Below are 20069 nucleotides of genomic sequence, written 5' to 3'. Positions count from 1 at the left end.
TTTGGGTTGCACTGCTAGGCCTATAAGGGCCTTTTTGGTCATTAGCTTAGTATACTCCTATGAAACTATGAACCTATGTTGTTCTTCTTTCAGCTTTTCCCAGTTAGGGGTCGCCACAGCAGAACTCCGGTCCGCTAATGATTGGCAGCAGATTTTTACAGTGTTGAGGTGCCAGCCCGATGCCCAACCTTCAACAAAGGCATGCCTATTCACCCTTGTCTTTTGAACACCACTCGACCACGGGGAGGACATGCAGACTCCACACAGAAGGCGCTCCAGCTGAGAATCGAATGGGAGAACCTCTTGCTGTGAGGCAAAAATGCTACCTATGCACTACTGTGGCTTTGAACCTATGGAAAAAAAAAAAAACACTTAGCTAGCAAAAGTAACTGCTTTTTACTAGGACTTGCCATTTTATATATCCACTGATAAGAGATTTTTAAAAAGGCCATATTTGGCAAGTTGGAAAAATAAAGAAAAGAAATACAATTCTGAAGGAACATTTTTTCTTTATTTCTGTGTGTGTGTGTGTGTGTGTGTGTGTGTGTGTGTGTGTGTGTGTGTGTGTGTGTGTGTGTGTGTGTGTGTGTGTGCGTGTGTGTGCGTGTGTGAGATTTTAAGACCAACACAGAGAGCGCAAGCAAAAGAGAGGGAGAACATATACCGCTCATCTTCTTTGCTCAAGAATTTTGGACTCATAGAAGCATTTCATCAGCACTCATAATCTGAACAATAAGAAGCATGACACTATAACGTCTAACTTTATTGACTAACTATAATACTCAGTGATTTACCAGAAAATATATAAGGCAAATCAGGAATGCTTTGCAAAATCAGGGACAGTTGGAGGAGTTGCAATGCATTTGCCTTTTATGATTTTTTTTTCATTCATTTGATTACAATGACAGTTGAGGTGTATTCGGTCCAGAACGTGGCTGTACCTCCTGGGCACATGTGTGTGTGTGCACACACCCATGTGCTTCTGTATATATGTATGTAAGTCTGTCTGTCTCTACCTCTGTATGTGTATCTGTGTGACTGTTTCTGCATGTTAGTATTGACAATATATACTTACATAGCTTATATTTTGGATGTAAAATACTTCCTTCAGCAAGAATTAAATATGCTACAGCAACTTGAAAACATTAGGCATAGGAACATATTTTGCATCAAGAATATAGAATATATATATATATATATATATATATATATATATATATATATATATATATATATAATAGTAAAAAAGGAAATATGACAAACATTTAACAGATAGTCCATTATATAAGAGAAGTAATATCCTCCAGAGTGATTTTTGTTGGAGAAATTATGCCTTCCAGGGATGTATAGGCTCTCCTCCTGCAGCGTTCAGCCTCACAACGCCATAGTACAGGGATTATCACCCCAGTGACACCGACAGTGTCCAGTGTTATTGCCTGCTTAGCACACTCTGTAAATCAGCATATGGCTGTCTTAGTCTGCTCTGCTTTGGCTAACTTGTGGTTTTATAGCCTTGATCTGATTTCAGCATTGTAAATGTTGAATTGTACAGCTAGCTGCTTAACCAAACAGACCATTGCTGTTTGTATATTCATAGCTACACTGTCATGTAATGTCGTTAAGTTTCAGCAGCCAATCAGCACATACCTATGAATCTTAGCCTCTGTGCCTGACTACAGAATATGTAAATGTATGAATATATATATATATATATATATATATATATATATATATATATATATATATATATATATATATATATATTTAGGTGTATGTTGGGTTTTGGGGTTTGGCATAATGGTTAATGTGTTTACTTCACACACAGAAACGTACAAGGTTTGATTCACATCCTTGAGGGAACTTGTCTAGGCTTAAAATAGCTCACAAGAGCAGCTAGCCTAGTCTTTACCTATGAACCTATAAGATCTCTTAAGAAAACACTAAAGTGTGGAGATGTACTCTTGGCAGTTAAAATTTATCTGGAGAAATATTTTTGCACTTGATGGGGATAAAGGTATTGTAGCCTTTTTAGGGTAATACTCAAGAGTTCATATTAATTAGCAGTATTAGGTTTAGGAAGTGGCTAAGAAAAGTTTATTGTATGGCTGTGAACTATTAAATAATGGCAAAGTAGTTACATTATAAGACTAATATTTTGGCTTAAATGAGGCTGATGGCTCATTTTATAATATCATGTATAATAGTGTCAAAGAATAACTATATTCTATGAAGCACTATATTATTTGGACAATAATTTAAGTTATTTAAAAGCTGTATTCGCTGATTTATGGTAATATGCATTGTGAGTAGATTATAAAAAAACTGTTCTGCAATTTATAAAATTCAAAAAGATATCTTAATTCCTTTTTAGATTCTACTTGGAATAGAATGTTGAGATGTAGTGTTGAAGAGTTATCTCCTTTTTGATCATGACTTGCTGCTAATGGTCCGTACTGTTTCCACTCTATTAATGTTCTGCCTTAGACTTTTTCTATAATAAGTGTTAAAATTTGATTTTTAACTCAAGCTCACTTGGCTAAAACGTTTATAGGTCTTTCTTACTACTGTTGGCACTTATCTGATGAACAGTCCTAAAGTTGAATCATTTTAGAGAGAAGGTTAAACATGCGTGAGCATATTTGGTGAGAGAGTTGATGCATGCCAAGTTCACCTCAATCATTTGGCATTCATTTCCCTGCTTACTGAAGCAGCATTAATATTGTTATAGTAGTTAAAAACTGTATAGCCATAGTGTAGAAGTGTTGTGATCTACCTAATATTATACACTGGAATCATACAGTAGAATAATTTTATTAATGAATACCATCCCTTTACAATAAGAAAGGTCTGCATTTGTATTGTTAAAATGAGAAGTTATGTTTATTTAGATAGGTTGCTATAGCATGAAATCATTTTAGATTATTTTTTATTTTTAAATATTATTTTATTAATTCATTACTAATATTATTGTCTCATATGTTGATTTTACCATCCATTAATAAAATGTATTATTAATTTTATGGCTGACAGATATCTCTTTTCTCACCTATGTTCCATGTTTTTCCTTCCTTTCATTTCCTTTCTATTCTTACATTATTAACAAAATATATGAAATATATACTTGAATAGATACATGCACAATGATATATGAAGCCTATAATAACAGAAACACAAAATCTGACAAAGAAAGAAGTACTTGACCCACTAAATAAATTCCCTCATTTACTAGATATGAGAGACAAGTTAAGCAAGAAAGGAAAATAAACTGTCTATTTGTCTCTTGCTCTAACAAATCTCCTCACCAGTTTTGAACTGTTTGTATCTACAGCTTAAAATAGTTATTCCTGATTGGTAGGGATGAAAAATGAAATAGCTGTTCACCAAGAGGTCTTGATATCATCACATTAAGACATTGGTCTACAAGAAAAATGAAAATTTGAATTTTTATCATATTTGAAGGTTCCAGAAGTTAAAGAATAACACTAAGAAGGAGGAATATTCACTCTTCTTGTATCTCTAAGAAAACCTTCTTTAGACTGACTGACTACGGATACTGTCACATGTCAGCTTCAACTCTCTAATCTCCCTTAAAATTATATGCTGCTGTTATAGCTTTATATATTACCATATGTGGCACCTTTTAGTTTAAAAACAAAGACGTAATCACACTGAAATTAAACACAGTGTTCAAAACAGCCTAGCTCAATGACGTGTGTCTCATGAGACATAAAATTTATGGAAATGGAATTCATTGCATCCATTCATATCAAATTTGTTTTAGAACAATCCAAATATCTTTTGCAGCATCTCGATGAATGTTTAGTAATGTTAATATTTACAAGTATTAGTCCTACTAATGTTATTGATTTTACACTCACCAGTGATTTGTTATCAGAAAGTAATACCGATTTTAAACTAGTTGAATATTCATGAATGCTCAACTTATCATCTTTGTCAGATTTAGAAGATATAGGAACTGAATGGCCTAACTCGGATTTCACCAACTGACCATTATGGAGGCTGTTAGTCCTTCCATAACCAGCTACAGTTCAGGATCACCTTGCGCTATTTCTTTTTTTCAAATGATTTTTATTACTTTTTCAGACACAGAACAATGAAAAACTATATATAGAATTATATAAAAACAAATTATTTAAATCACACTATAAGTTTCAACTACAGATTAAAAATGCATCAGATTATTAATTATACTTTTCAAGCAGAGTTTTAAATTTTAGCCATTATTTAAGATTTAATTTAGAATCAGATGTTCTTAGTTTGATAGAAATGATTTCATTATGGCAGACAAAAGTAGCAATTTTAATAAAATTTGAGACATTTGGTGAAGCAGATCTTTCCAGTTAGTGTAATTATCTTCCTAGCTATATCTAGAAGTGTCCAAACAAAAGGGTATGCAAATGGATTACTACATGAAGGAATTGGAGAATTAGAAATCAGAACAGAATAAGATATTATACATCTATCCAACTAAAGAGCCTTAAATAAGTCACTAATCTTCAATGAGTAATGAAATCATTATGCAGATAAATAGTTTTAACATCTCCAACAAATATCTTTAATTTTATGAGGAATAAGAAAGATTCTGGGTAAGTATTTCCACACAAAGATTTTCCAAGTAATATTAGATGAAGCTGATCCAACTGATTTTAAAATTGTTTACAATGATCATTACTGAGCTCAACCAGCTTATATTGATCAATGAGGCATCAAATATTTCCAACAATTGTAAGATATGGCTCTAGAACTAACTTATAATGTGTTGATAAAAAAAGGATTAATTTCTTTACTACTATTAATAACCAGAGAAAAAATAATCCTATAATTTGGGGAACTGTGACTTTTCTGGGGAAGTGCCATGGACTTAAGAATAATGAAAAACAAATAGTTAGATTCTTCATATAGCATTATGTTCTATAAATTTAAAGTGTCTACCCATTTTTAGAGATTTAGTACAAGCTGGTATATTTGCCTCTTTTAAAACACTCGTGTCATTTATATTTAGAATATAATTAAACCACTTAAAATTAAGACACCTTTTTCATTTTATTTAATATTAAAACTTAAGAGGTCAGTGTTTTTTCTACAATTCCTGGTATCCAATAGAAGCTGGCTAGTGTAAATGCTTTATTTTTAAGTTTGAAGATGATAAAGGAAAGCATGCCCTTGCTGTAATTATAAGAACAAAAAAACTTTACATGGAACTTCTGCAGTCAATAATACATATTCAAAATTGTTTAATAATGTACAGTCTAATCATAACAAGTGAATTAAAACTAAGGTAGGTTTATTATGACTTAAAAATGATATAGATTTTCTTTTACTGCCACTCATGTTAAGTGATGGTATTACTAGACATTAATTTATTATAATTGAAGAGATAAAAATGTTAGCCACAGTTTATCAGTTGAGAACAATCCTGTGTGAGTATAATTATTCTCATTAAATAGAGTTAAATTAAAAAAAGATATTGAGATTAAAAAAACACGTTAATACATCTATAAGAACTGCTAGAATAAGATAAAGAAAAAATAATTTTGGATACTAAGTTCCTTGTCATGTTTAGTCTCCATAAACTGACTAAGCTTTCCTAAACAACTCACATTTCACTACACTGAGGCTAAAAACTAACAAGAGGCTACATAGCTCAATTAGTAAAGGAATACCAAAGAAATAATTATTACTATTGTTTGATAATTTTTATAAATTTCATTAATTTATACAGGTAAAGGAAGTTGGTAGAGCAAACAAAATTTTACACTCTGAGATTCAAATATTGTATATTATCTTCTTCTGACTTATAAAACAATTTTGTTTAAAAATGAATACTACAACTCTAAAGTTGTGCTTCATAATGTAGATAAACTAAATTATTAGAAATACTTGATAGTAGAATCAATATAATTTACATTTTCTAAATGATATTTTATTGAATTACAAATTTGCAACTGATAATATATTTACCAGCAGCAACAGTGCTTCTAGTACATAAATTCGATAACCCAGACAAAGGTCCACATGAAAATAGGCCGACCTTTGGCAGAGACTTCAGTACATTTGAAAAAAGGCTCCTGTTGAATAAATAAACACCAAGTGTTACTGTTTAAACAAAGTAAAGAACTAGTTTCTTCAGAAGTAAGAGGATAGAATGAAAACATTCTCAACGATGACACTTTTAAGCATTCTGACTAAAAATGCCTTGCAAAAAATACCTGAATATATCAAGACTGAAGCTAAGTGAGTTACATAATATATCTGAAAATCAAGACTTGTTAGAAGAAAATGTAATTAAAATTATATATAAAACTAGAAATATCTATTTATATATGCACATATAAATAATATTAGAACTATATCATGAAAAAATACCTGTAAAACCAGTAAACATACCACAACCTCCAACCATTTCCCAACCATTTCTAGGGAACAGGTCTTCAATTCACTTTCCAAGGCCAAAAATAGCACTGATGGGCCCTAATAACATCTGGGAATACTTACTAAACAGCATAAAGTAAGATATCAATGCTCCACTTGAATCTTTTTTCAACTGGAGCCTACAGCAGGTTTTGTGTCCAAGGAATGGAAGATGGCTACAGTCATTCAACTGCACAAAGGAGGTCCAACCACCGATCCAGATAACTACAGGCCCATAGGTCTGACCAGCCTCATATGTAAGGCTATGGAAAGAATCATCATAGGCATGATAAATAAGGACATAGGTAACCTACAAACACTGAACCCATCACAGTTCAGCTTTGATAAAGGAAGGTCATGCCTATTAAATTTGATGGACTTCTTAAGAGGGTCAGGAAAGCAATAGATGAGGGCAAGATTGTACACACAGCTTCCCTTGACCTGGCTAAAGCTTTTGATACAATGCCCCACTCAGGCATTACAGACAAGTTCACCAAATTAGGTCTAAACCTTTTTATCACCCACTGGATAGACAACTGGCTCAGAGATAGGACTCAGGAGGTCAAAACAGGTGAGACCACCTCCACCAAGAGGCCAGTCAATAGTGGAGTCTTCCAGGGCTTGTACTGGGCCTGCTCCTTTTTGTCATCTATTTCTCTGAAGTGAAAGCAAATGCTGAAGGCTTGTGGCTCACTAAGTCTGCAGATGATTGCATGCTGGGTGTTACCATCAACTCCCCTGCAGACACTGGCATTCTTCAAGAAGGCCTATCTCTGACTAACAAATGATACCAAAGCAATGATCTTAAACTCAGCGCTAAGAAATGCATAATTGTTCCCTTTGGGAAGTCAACCATCCTGGCTAATTAGCATGTTGATAATACATCCCTAAGAGTCGACCCAGTAGTCAGGGATCTAGGTAAGTACATAGACAGTAGCCTTATCTTCAACCACCAAGTGGCCACAGTGGAGGGTTAATCCTTTTATGCTTTGCAACTTATAAATAAGAGCATAGTATCTAGGTCCAAAGAGGCTATTATCCTACTGTACGTTGCCCTTATCAGACCAATCATAGAGTACAGTGATCCCTTTGGTATGTAACTGACCAGTCATATGCAGCAACTAGAACGACCTCTGAGGTTTCTTACAAAAAGATAAGGCATAACAAACATGCCTTACACAGACCTTATTAAAGCTGTTTCTCTCTTCTCAGTCCCCTATAGTCTGCTGAGGAGTGATCTATGCTTGGCTTAAAATGCATCTGCAAAGCCCACAATTATGAATCTTCAGAATATTCGTAAGCCAAACAGTACCAGAAATACAAGGTCTAGGGACCTGGATTTTTTCTGTGACTTAAACAGGACATGCTGGTGATATGGATATGTGTCCCAGAGACTGACACTCCTGTGCAACATGCTTCCCATCCATGTGAAGCTGAATTTGTCTATTACCCAATTTAAGTCCAACCTAGACCAGTGGATGGGGAATAGGAAATTTACATCAGGCTTGGCACTCATGTCCCTTATGAACGGAGGTAGCTTATAAACACCTGGCCTGGCCGTCAATATCCTATTTGCATACAGGATATCATTATTCTTTCAGGAAAACTTGGCTAAGCTTAGGTCATTAGTCTAGTAACAATCTAGGAATCTATGAATATAGACAAAGGCATGTGAATACAAATGCAGACTCATAAACATAACACATCCCCCCAAAAGTAGAAAAGATCCATATTATAGTAAGTTCTTTAATATGGATCAATGTGTTACACAGTAAAAAATAAAAAGAACTTCAAATCTGATTCTGAATACATAAATACTATTTAGTTTAGTTATTCATGTTATAAAGTGTACTGGAAATGTAAGCTGAAAAGAATTAAACCCATTTGTATACACTATAAGCCCATTTCTTTAAATTCTCTCAGAGTATATCTGATGTTTGTACTGTTCTCTATTCTGATGGAGGAATTATATTCAAAATAATCAGTGTCTATAACTCTTAAATGTATTCTGGAAAGGGGGAGGTGGGACTTGTGAATGATACATGATGATGGAACCCAGTTCATAAATCAGGGATTAGCCAAACTCATGTTTGAATAGTTTAAAGACAGGGTTTCAAAACATTAAGTAGATATATTTGCTATGCATTAGGCTGATTTAAAATTAACATGCAACTAAAAAAAATAACATGGTAAAATGACAAACAAATAAAGATAAAAGCAGGGTTATACAGTCACAGCGTAAACCAACAAAGATACCAATTAATACTATTATGAGACCCAAATGACAAAACGGAAACACAGTAAACCTCCATCCACTTTATTCCCTCCCCTCACCAGCACCTTATCACAACTCTAATAAATTACATAGCCATCCTTACAACTTATCCAGTGCCCAAAAATCAGCAAAGAGAACAAAAGCATTACTCAGCTACAAAAGGATTATGCTGACAAGCTAATTGCACATCAAATCACAGACATTCATATGCAGACACCAAATCAAGTAACCAGATCATTACAAATCACTACAAAAATCCAATGAAATAATCTCATAGAAGAAAACAAGACCTTCTCAGTATCTGCAGTTTTGTCACTAAGAGCTTAATTAACAAAGTGCCAGCAGTAAAACTTTATTAGTAATTGAGTGAACTAGCACTACTTAAATACTAAGCACACTTTGAATAGAAACAGAATCATACAGACAACCATAAAATTAACTTGCACATCAACCACCCGAAAACTTCTTCAGAGTCTTCTGAAAAGTACAGTTGTGTACGCTTACCATAAATGTAGATGTTCGAGTGTGTTTACTGTTGCAGTCATGACTGTAGGGTTCTTCCTGCCAGCAGCAGCCCCTGATTGGCCAGAGTCCCAAAGTCTGGATCGAGCGTCAGCTGAAGTCGCTTTTATCCTGAAGTCAATGCGCCAGAAGGTATAAAGACCTCAGCTGACACCATTTCCCCAGTTTTTCTTGCCCCAGATGTCAGGTGCCCCGAAAGAAAAGGCTAAAAAAGAAACCATGTCCAAAACCTCATCAGCCAAAATACCTCATAACAGATAATACTCAAAGAAAAAACAAAAGAGGGGGTAGGAGGGAGGGTAACCCAGACTGCAACAGTGAACACACTCGAACATCTACATTTATGGTAAGAGTACACAACTGTACTATGTCCTTCGTGGTTCACTGTTGCAGTCATGACTGTAGGGTTGAGTCCCAAAGCTAAGAAAGGGTGGCTGGAGGAGAAACAGAGGGAGCGATCACAAAACCTTGCAAAACCGTAGAAGCAAAACCAGCCCTGGATTTAGAATAGAGAGGGAGGTTGTAATGCTTAGAAAAAGTATGTACAGAACTCCAAGTAGCAGCCTACAAAATATCCTTGGTAGGAACCCCACAAAGAAAAGCTGCTGAAGTAGCAGTAGCCTGGGTAGAATGAGTCCTAACATTAACAGGAACTGGATTGCCATGATAAGAGTAACAGAACTTGATGCAATGGGCAATCCACTTGGAAACAGTTTGCTTAGTGATTGCTTTCCCTTGAAGAGTAGGAGCATAAGCGACAAACAACTGATCAGATTTCCGGAATATCTTGGTCCTGTCCAGGTATAAACGAAGCTGCCTGTGCACATCTAAAGAGTGCAAAAGACTTTCTTCCTCACTTTGAGGATTAGGATAAAAGGTAGGCAAATGAATAGACTGATTCAAGGCCACTGCCGAAACCACCTTGGGCATAAAGGTGGGATTAGTCCATAGAGATACCCTGTCCTGTTGAAAAATAAGGAAGGGTTCCACAGCCATGAGTGCTTGCAATTCTGAAATTCTTCTAGCAGAGGTAATAGCTAAAAGAAAAACAGTTTTCCAAGACAAAAATTTCAAATCCGTGGAAGCTGCAGGTTTAAAAGGAGACAAGGTTAATTTCTCCAAAACATAGTTAAGATCCCAAGTGGGAACAGGAGCCCTCACAGGGGGCTGAATATTCTTAGCCCCTCTAAGAAATTGTTTAAGTAATGGATGAGAAAAAATCGGAGGATCAGTATCGTAATGTGCAGAAATAGCAGAAGCATGAAGCTTAACAGACGAAAAAGATAGGCCCGTATGTAACAACTCTGTCAGATACTGTAAAATCAGAGGAATGTTCGGAACAGCAGAATCACCACCCTGGACTTGATTCCAGGAGCAAAATCTTTTCCATTTACCTGCATAAGATTTTCTAGTGCTGGGCCATCTAGCTTCAAGGATTACATCCATTACCTGTTTGGAAAGGGTAGAGGTGTTTACAGACCCTGGATCCACCAGGCAGCTAGATTCAGAGTTTTGACATGACTGTGCAGTATCCGGCTGTCCTGTTGAGACAGTAGATGAGGGATTTGAGGCAGAATCCATGGAGGCTCCTGAACCAGGTTCATCAGAGTGGAATACCAGAATTGCCGAGGCCAATTGGGAGCCAGTAAAATCATTTGTGGTCTGTCCTGTTTTATCTTCAGAAGTACCCGAGGTAGAAGAGGAAAAGGAGGAAAAGCATATACGGAGAGGTGTTTCCAACTGAATGAGAGGGCATCCACTTTCCATGCTAGTTTGTGGTAGGTCCTTGTGCAGAATGTTGGAAGTTGATGATTTTGAGGGGATGCAAAAAGATCTATGTCCAGACATCTCCACGCCTTTATAATCATCCTGAATATCCGAACATCCAACATCCATTCGTGTGGATCCGAAATGTGTCTGCTCGATGTGTCTGCCAGAGTGAGTCTTTTCCTGGCAGGAATTGCACTTGTAAGTCAACACTGCAGGTCAGAGCAGTGTACCATAGAGTCATGGCTAATCTGCACAGGGGGTAAGAGTGAGAGCCCCCCTGCCTGTTTATGTACCACATCACTGTAGTGCTGTCTGTCTGTATCAACAATTGTCCTGGTAGAAGAAGGTCCCTGAAGGCTATCAGGGCATTCTGTACAGCTAGCACCTCCTTCAAATGTATGTGCAGGTGTGTTTGCTCCTTTGTCCAAACACACTGAAGACATCTCCCGTGCATGTGAGCTCCCCAGGCATAATCTGAAGCATCCGTTGTTAGAACTTGGTTGGTTGGTGGAGGACAAAAAGGTTTCCCCTTGTTCTGTAGACACGCTTCGGCCCACCAAAGAAACTCTTGCTGGAGACAAGGCAAAATCGTGATCACTGTTTCCAAACTGTGGTAATGCTGAGACCATACACGCTTGAGGTACTACTGCAGTTTCCTCATATGCAGTCTTGCATATGGTATTAGTAGAATGCAGGAAGCCATGTAACCCAAAGCCTGCAGAATTTTTCTTGCAGTCAGCTGTTTCAATGAAGCCAGGTGTCGGAAAGAAGAAGCCAGTTGCACTTTTTTGTCTGGTGTCAAGGAAGCCATCTGGGTTATAGCACTCAGAAGAGCACCCAGGAAAGTAATCTGTTGTGTGGGTACCAGATTTGATTTCTTTAGATTCACTGTGAAACCGAGGTACTGAAGAAGATGCTGCACAAAAGCTAGATGCCGAAGTAGAGTGTCTTTGTCGTCCACTTGAAGAAGACAGTCGTCCAGATAAGGGTATATTTGAATCCCCTTCTGTCTGCAAAATGCCATTACTGGTGCCAGGCACTTTGTAAAGACCCTGGGCACAGTAGATAAGCCAAAGGGCAGCACAGAGATCTGATAATGCTTTGAGCCCACTTTGAAACGCAGATACCTTCTGCACTCTTGCCTTATAGGAATATGCAGGTAAGCTTCTTTTAAGTCCAAAGTCACCATCCAAGCATTCTTGCCCAACATAGGCAGCAGCTGCTGCAGAGTGAGCATCTTGAATTTTGGTATATCTAGGAAGGTGTTTAGTGCAGAAAGGTCCAGGATTGGTCTCCATGAATTTTCCTTCCTGGGAACCAGGAAAAGTCTGGAATAAAAACCTTGCCCTATTTCTAAAGTTGGTACCAATTCTATGGCCCTCATAGCCAGGAGGGACTGAACCTGCCGTTGCGCCTCTGCCCACTGATGAATTAGCAGATCTGGCCAACCGTTCGGTTTTGGCAAGGTGTGGAAATGAAATCTGTAACTTCTTGAGACTATGTCCAGAACCCATTTGTCCCAGGTTATGTGGCTCCAATTTTGATAAAAAAGAGAAATCCTTCCCCCCAAAGGTGCTTCCAGGAGAGGAGCCCCTGGAACCAGAAAGGGAGAGTCATAAAGACTGTTTTCGGTAGGGTTGAGACTTATCTTCACCTCCCTTGGGAGAGGGGGCACTCCACTGCCTATTCCTAAAATGGGTCTATGCCTGTCCCCTACCTCTGGAACGCCTGAATCTGCCTCTCTGAGACCTGTCCGAGCCCGGAAAGGACCAAGGTTTAGCTGGCCAGTGTCTGCTAAATCTAGGAGGTTGCACCTGTAGAAAATCCTTAACCATCTGCATAGATTTGGCTTTGTCCTCCATTATCTTTAATACCTCTTCAGCTTTGGACCCAAACAGAACATTGTGCTGCAAAGGGGCATCCAAAAGTTTGGCTTTAACCTGATCCGGCAAGCTTTGTTCCTTTAACCAAGCATGTCTTCTAATAACTGTGCCAGTTGTTGCAGCCCTACAAGAAGCTTCCAAAGAATCAAAACCACAATGCAGGGTATGTTTACCCACCTGTTCAATAGCATGCAATAAATCCTGTAACTCCTGATTATCCACACCAATAGAAACAGCTGACATCTTTTGTTTAAATACAGACAAAAGGTATTGCTGATACTTCAGCATATGAAATTGACAGTTCAAAGCCCTAATAGACAATGTAACAGAAGTATAAACTTTTTTACCCCATCTCTCCAAAGCCCTGGTCTCTTGGTCAGAGGGAATAGAATTTTTAGCAGAGGCCACTTTAACACCCTTAGGACCCTGAGAAATTGTTTCCGGATCAGGTGAAAGATTCTTAAAAAGAATCTTGTGAGAATCTGGAACCCTATAATACCTATCCGGTTTGACCGGAGCAGGGGGAAAAGAATCAGGAGAGAGAGAGAGAAGCTTCTGAGAAAACATCATCTACAATGTCCAATACAGGCAGGGGGAATAGCCAGAGGCCTATGCTGTGGGAGAAGAAGAAAATCCCTAAGCCTTTTCTTGGATTCAGAAAATTCCTGCCTTCCCAGTGAAAATGCACCCTCATATCATGCAAAGTTTCACAAAACGAATAATCCTTACGAGGAGAGGCTGAAGGAAAGGAATCTTCAGCATCAGAATCCTCATAAGGAGGAAAAGAATAATCCTGCTCAAGGGAAGAAGCAGAAGAAACAGAAATTTGGTCTGAAGAATCATAATCGGACTGTAATCTAGGCTTCTTGTCAGGAGGGGGATGTGAACCCATGATTATAGTTAAGAGATCTTCAGCCATCCTAAGCATCTGCCTCTGAGGCCTAGGACCCTGATCAAAAGGTGCCTGTGCTTGCCATTTCACTTTAGCTGGAGCCTTAGACTTTGTCTTTGAATGTAAAACTGAATCCACATTTACAGGAAGCTGTGAAGGCCTAAGAACTCCCTCAGAAGCCGGTACCTGCCTACCGGCTCCAGACCCAACTGAGGGAGCAGTATCTGAAGGTCCAGTCCCTGGCAATTCTGAAGAGCCCATCAGCTCCACACCGGAGTTGGTACAGGCAATTGGTTCAAAAGAGGCAGACGACAGGGGCTGCAAAGGCACCTCACTGACGACCGACGAACCAGCAACTGGCAATAACTGAGTAACATCCTTTGCTGTGGACCTTGGAGGCCTGTCTGCATCCTTGCACCTCTTACACACCCCAGAAGCTGGAAAAGAATCCAAAGACATGTTATAATTAAACCTTTTTCCAAAATAGTAAAAGGCAAAGTTATATCTACGCCTAATAGTATGCTGATTAAATCTAGCACAAAACGCACAATTAGCAACGTCGTGGTCAGGACCCAGGCAGGGAATACAGTAAGAGTGAAAATCCCTATGAGGTATTTGCTTTGCTTCCCACAAGAAATACAATTATTAACTTTTTCTGACATCTGACTGGAGCAAGAAAAAGACCTCCTCAACGGGGTACTTATCTTATAAAATGAAAATCCTGGGATTAAATCCAAAAACAAACAGGAACAGGCCGACCAGCATCAGTGAACTGCAAAGAGCACCACGCAGAAAGAAAGACTGGGGAAATGGTGTCAGCTGAGGTCTTTATACCTTCTGGCGCATTGACGTCAGGATAAAAACGACTTCAGCTGACGCCCGATCCAGACTTTGGGACTCTGGCCGATCGGGGGCTGTTGCTGGCAGGAAGAACCCTACAGTCATGACTGCAACAGTGAACCACAAAGGACATCACCAAATTCAATGATAAAAATAAGGTTTAACCAAAATAAGATGATTGTCTAACTCATCATAACCCACCTCCTTACTCACAAGCCGTGCGATATGAAACTTAATTAGTCTTAATCAGACTCTACATAATATGCCAGACCATTTACACCAAGAGTTGAAAGTTGAAATTTGATTTACACTTATAAAGCAAATATTCCAGAAAGCAAGGTATTCAGATCTATATATTATAGCTCAATTAATAGTAAAACAAATAGCAAGAATACAGGGAGATTGTAAGTAAGAAAACAGTAAAATAATGGAATAAAATGCTACTTCAAAGCCTTAGATTAAAGGAATATATTATGATAATATCAAGTATATGTTATTAAGAATTTAAAATGAAATATACATTTAAATAAAGTTATTATTAATGATAAGCTTCGCTTCCTGTATTTTAACATATGAATGTAAAGGGAGGACACATAGGAAGCATGCAGTAATGAGAGAAAGAAAAAGATGAGCTAAAAATGTACTCTGCTGGCTTGAGCTATAGAGAAAGAATTAAATTAAAGTTAAATATGAAGAGATATATTATCATTAAAATAAAAAATAAAGCAAAACACTAGGTCATTATGAAAAACAGCTGATTTGATGTGACAAACTGTTTTCTAATATAAAGATATAAAAAATTATGTGACTGGACCAATACGTCATTAGCTATAAGTAAAAAAGTATCAATTAATCAATAAGACATTACTGTCAAAAAAGGAAAGAAAATAGACATTACTATCAAGAGTATATTCATTAGTGTAATTATGCACCTACTTGATACTAAAACATAAAAAATGGACTGTAAATGTTAATTACTTACAATCAAATATTTACAAAAATGAACCCCTACAAATTACAGCACATAAAAGAATGGGTGGAATGATGGAAATTTAATTAACAGGATAATAAAATGTTCAGTTTCTTTGAAGATGAGACAATTTTCCATGAGGTTTTCTCAGCTTGAAGTTTAAGACAGGCTCCAGATAGATCCATTTCTTCAGAAGAAGGAATTAAGGAGGTTTTTTTTGGATAATTGTCCAATTTCTTAACTGAACAAGGTGATAGTAAAGGCCCATTTGTTCCACTTATATGCAAGATTTGGGTACCAAGAGTGTCTCATCTTATACTATGGTGTACTGTAACTCTCTCCTTGCATGTGTCTGACATCCAGTATAGGTGCTTCACAGGAGAACCCTACATGCTTCCACATGTGCTGAGTTTTATACTTTATTGTGGTGAGGTATCACCCTGGTCTGTAATACTGCATTCTAGATGACCCTCACTCCTGGAGATGTCAACCTTGCAGTAGACTGGACCATGTCCCTCCCCCAGGAAGGATGACTGGTGACAGATACTTCATGTCTACCTTCTTCTGCCCAGCTCCTTCTGCTCCTTAGCTAGCTGAACTAGGGTCCAGTGGAGTAGAGCCTGGGCTTTATCCCTCTACATCATGGAGCTGGATTAAACACGCACAATGTTTGACCAACAAACTTGTTCCATTGCCATTGACTACCTCCTATAAAATCCCATGTCTCAAAATGCTGGATTAAGGACAAAAATTGCACTATGACCTGCATGTCTCAGTTTCACTACTTTAATAAACTTAATAATTGATACATTTCAAGAAATAGACGTTTTGTGCCAAAACAAGTCTACTCCAATTTTTCACCCAGGCAAAACTGACATTTTCTGAGTCTGACTTTGAAATAAGTTGCACATTCTACACAGTTTTGGATCATTTGCTATACTGATCTGTCACAACAGCTCACTACAGAACATGATGTGCTGCTGATTTGCATTTCTTTTCATAACCAGGTGTGATTCATATATTCTGTTAAGCATATTTCAGCTTGTTTGTGAATTATTATCATTTTGTGTCCTTTAAACAATAAAACATAGAGCACTAACAGTGTGTAGCTGTGTGGACGATAACCTCTTATTAACAGATAAAGGGATTTGGCATTATCTAGCTGCCATGACATAATGACATCATGACACATTTGTAAGTCATAATCATCATGAGTAGGTTTTAAATTCCTGCAGCTTTTCAGCAGTGACTGGATGTTAAGACACAACTCATTTTACTTCTAGGTCCCTCTCAAACCATTCTTCTCTGCATTCCTGTAGATAGACTGTACTTAATGTAACTGCTATATGTGTTGGTTTAACAAACTTGTATTGACCTTGCATGTCATATTTTGTAAGGACAGTACCATTCAATGGAGTCTAGAAGGTGTTTATTTAGAGATTTTTAAATATGCTTTCTAGTGCTTGATAGTCTGATTTTACGATTATTTTATCACGAATACAGTTTTGAAATGTCTGAAAAAAACAATTTAGTTGACATCTCTGTTTTGATTTTCGCATTTCATTGTTGAGAATCTGTCAAACACCTTGGCTTATTTTCCTACAGTAAGACTACACCAAGCCTTTTACTGAATTTTATGTACCTGCAATGTAATAATTTGTGATATGTCATATAATTTGAATGTAAGTTCTATAGTGACCAGTCATTTCAACATATGAAAGCTTTTTCCTGTTCTGTTAAGCAAAACCATTCTACAACACTCTCCGTAAACTTCCTTAATGGCACTGTCACATCTGATAAGTTTGGAATATACTTGGGTATCATAAAATATCATATCATATAGTTAGGAATCACATTACAGATGTTTTAGAGGAGGCATTGTATAATATCATTTTGTGTCCTTTAAACAATAAAACATGGAGCACTAACAGTGTGTAGCTGTGTGGACGATAACCTCTTATTAGATAAAGGGATTTGGCATTATCTAGCTGCCATGACATAATGACATCATGACACATTTGTAAGTCATAATCATCATGAGTAGGTTTTAAATTCCTGCAGCTTTTCAGCAGTGACTGGATGTTAAGACACAACTCATTTTACTTCTAAGTCTCTCTCAAACCATTCTTCTCTGCATTCCTGTAGATAGACTGTACTTAATGTAACTGCTATATGTGTTGGTTTAACAAACTTGTATTGACCTTGCATGTCATATTTTGTAAGGACAGTACCATTCAATGGAGTCTAGAAGGTGTTTATTTAGAGATTTTTAAATATGCTTTCTAGTGCTTGATAGTCTTATTTTACAATGATTATTTTATCACGAATACAGTTTTGAAATGTCTGAAAAAAACAATTTAGTTGACATCTCTGTTTTGATTTTCGCATTTCATTGTTGAGAATCTGTCAAACACCTTGGCTTATTTTCCTACAGTAAGACTACGCCAAGCCTTTTACTGAATTTTATGTACCTGCAATGTAATAATTTGTGATATGTCATAGAATTTGAATGTAAGTTCTATAGTGACCAGTCATTTCAACATATGAGAGCTTTTTCCTGTTCTGTTAAGCAAAACCATTCTACAACACTCTCCGTAAACTTCCTTAATGGCACTGTCACATCTGATAAGTTTGGAATATACTTGGGTATCATAAAATATCATATCATATAGTTAGGAATCACATTACAGATGTTTTATCATGTGTTTTTCCATGTTAATAATTATTTTCAATTTATCAGAATTTTGTTTAAATCCTTCTGATGATAAAATGTTTCACATATACTTGAACAAATGTTCATAGATCTGGAATTTGATTCTGTTCTCCTTCGTATAACCCTTCTTTTGGTATGCCGCCAGAATAAAATCTTACCAGTAGTGTTCACTACATCATCTAACTCTTCTATAGTGTAGCCACAGTGCTCTGAAATACTTCTGATGAAGTTTCCAAATTCCTATTTTGGAAATCTGTATCTTTCTGTAGGTGTCTTGAATGTGCACAACTTGGAGCTAAGCTCAGCTAGCTTGATGTGCCAAAACCTTTGGTAAGCATCATGCACAGAAAAATGCTTTGCATTGGATAGTATTGCTGCTGCTATGTATTTCATCTGAAGAGGGAGATGTACCCTTTTGATCCACTTATTTAAATTATATAAAATCTATAAAACATAAAAGAAAAAGACTCAGTCAAGCTAGAGTTTTCTAAGTTTTTAACACCTTAAACCTTCTGGAGTGTAGGTCCATGGATATCTGCAAATTACCCCTTAAGCACATATCAGTGTTTCAGCTACATGGCTTCTGAATGGCCATGACTTTTTACTTTTGAAGTCTTTTTGGGTACGGTCAAAGTAGCAAAACAAAAATGTACGTGTAAAGACTTTAAAAATAAAAATCCTTGGGCATTTAACAGAATGAGAGCAGGTATATAAGTCAAAAGTTAACTGACCTGGTCAATATAGTTATATCGTTTGAAGAAGAATATCTTATGTCTAATAACCTCTAACATCTCTGAACTTGTCCAGTCTATAAACCTGAACCTGGCATGGGGATAGAACATCTAAACTTCTGATATGACTGCATATTTACAGGAAAGGTAAAAAGCATTTGTGGATAAGGACATTTCCTACTTTTAAGTCTGGTTGCAGTATGATGATAACAGGGACTTCTTTTACCATTCCATTGGAAGCTTGCCTGTCCTAGTGAGAAGATAAAAAAGTAAAAAAAAACAGGATCAACCAGTAGTTATTGCTTTAAGTTTTCCTTTTCTTATTATCATCCCAGAGTTCTCATCCAGTCTTATTGTTTCCATAATCATCATAATTTTTAGTTTCGTAATGTAATCAAAGGCCAGATCTAAACATGTGCAACTGTAAGTGATATCTTAAATATCATCATTATATCCTCTAACTGAAAAGTTTCTGTAAATACACCAGTGATGTCAGCTTGTTTCATGACTATGCTTGACTCCTCACTAAATTTTACTGGCTTTTTCTCTTTTGCCGTCACTTAATATCCTTTCTAAAGACTCCCCTTCTTGGTTTATTGTTCATTCCACGTGTTTGCCCTATTTATAGTTCCTTACTGCACACTTAACCTGTCTCTTGACATGTCTTAACTATTGAGCAATGTAGTATGAGACTTTAAATATGTACTGTAAGGATATACTGATATAAAATGCTGAAGATTTTTGATATCCATAAGAAGAAACAAAGTTATATGGAGAATGCATTCTTGGACCATGCAAATTGAATTGACATGTGACATTAAATTTAGAGGAAATATGTTTCCTGAGTAGATAAAGTGATGTGTTGATTTTATTACACTTTTAGTATCTCTCCAATCAGTCTAACCAGGTCATCATCATTCTCCTGTACTCATACCTCATCAAGTCCATATTAGAATAAAATACACCTTTTGGTGTGTACCTGTCAAGCAACTAACCCAAGTTGAAAAGACCCTATAGTTCTTCATTAAAAGATCTAGGGTA

The sequence above is a fragment of the Protopterus annectens genome, chromosome 5.part0 (genome assembly GCF_019279795.1).
Source record: "Protopterus annectens isolate FY-2018-M chromosome 5.part0, PAN1.0, whole genome shotgun sequence".
Classification (NCBI taxonomy): Eukaryota; Metazoa; Chordata; order Ceratodontiformes; family Protopteridae; genus Protopterus; species Protopterus annectens.
Note: the sequence above shows the minus strand (reverse complement) of the source record.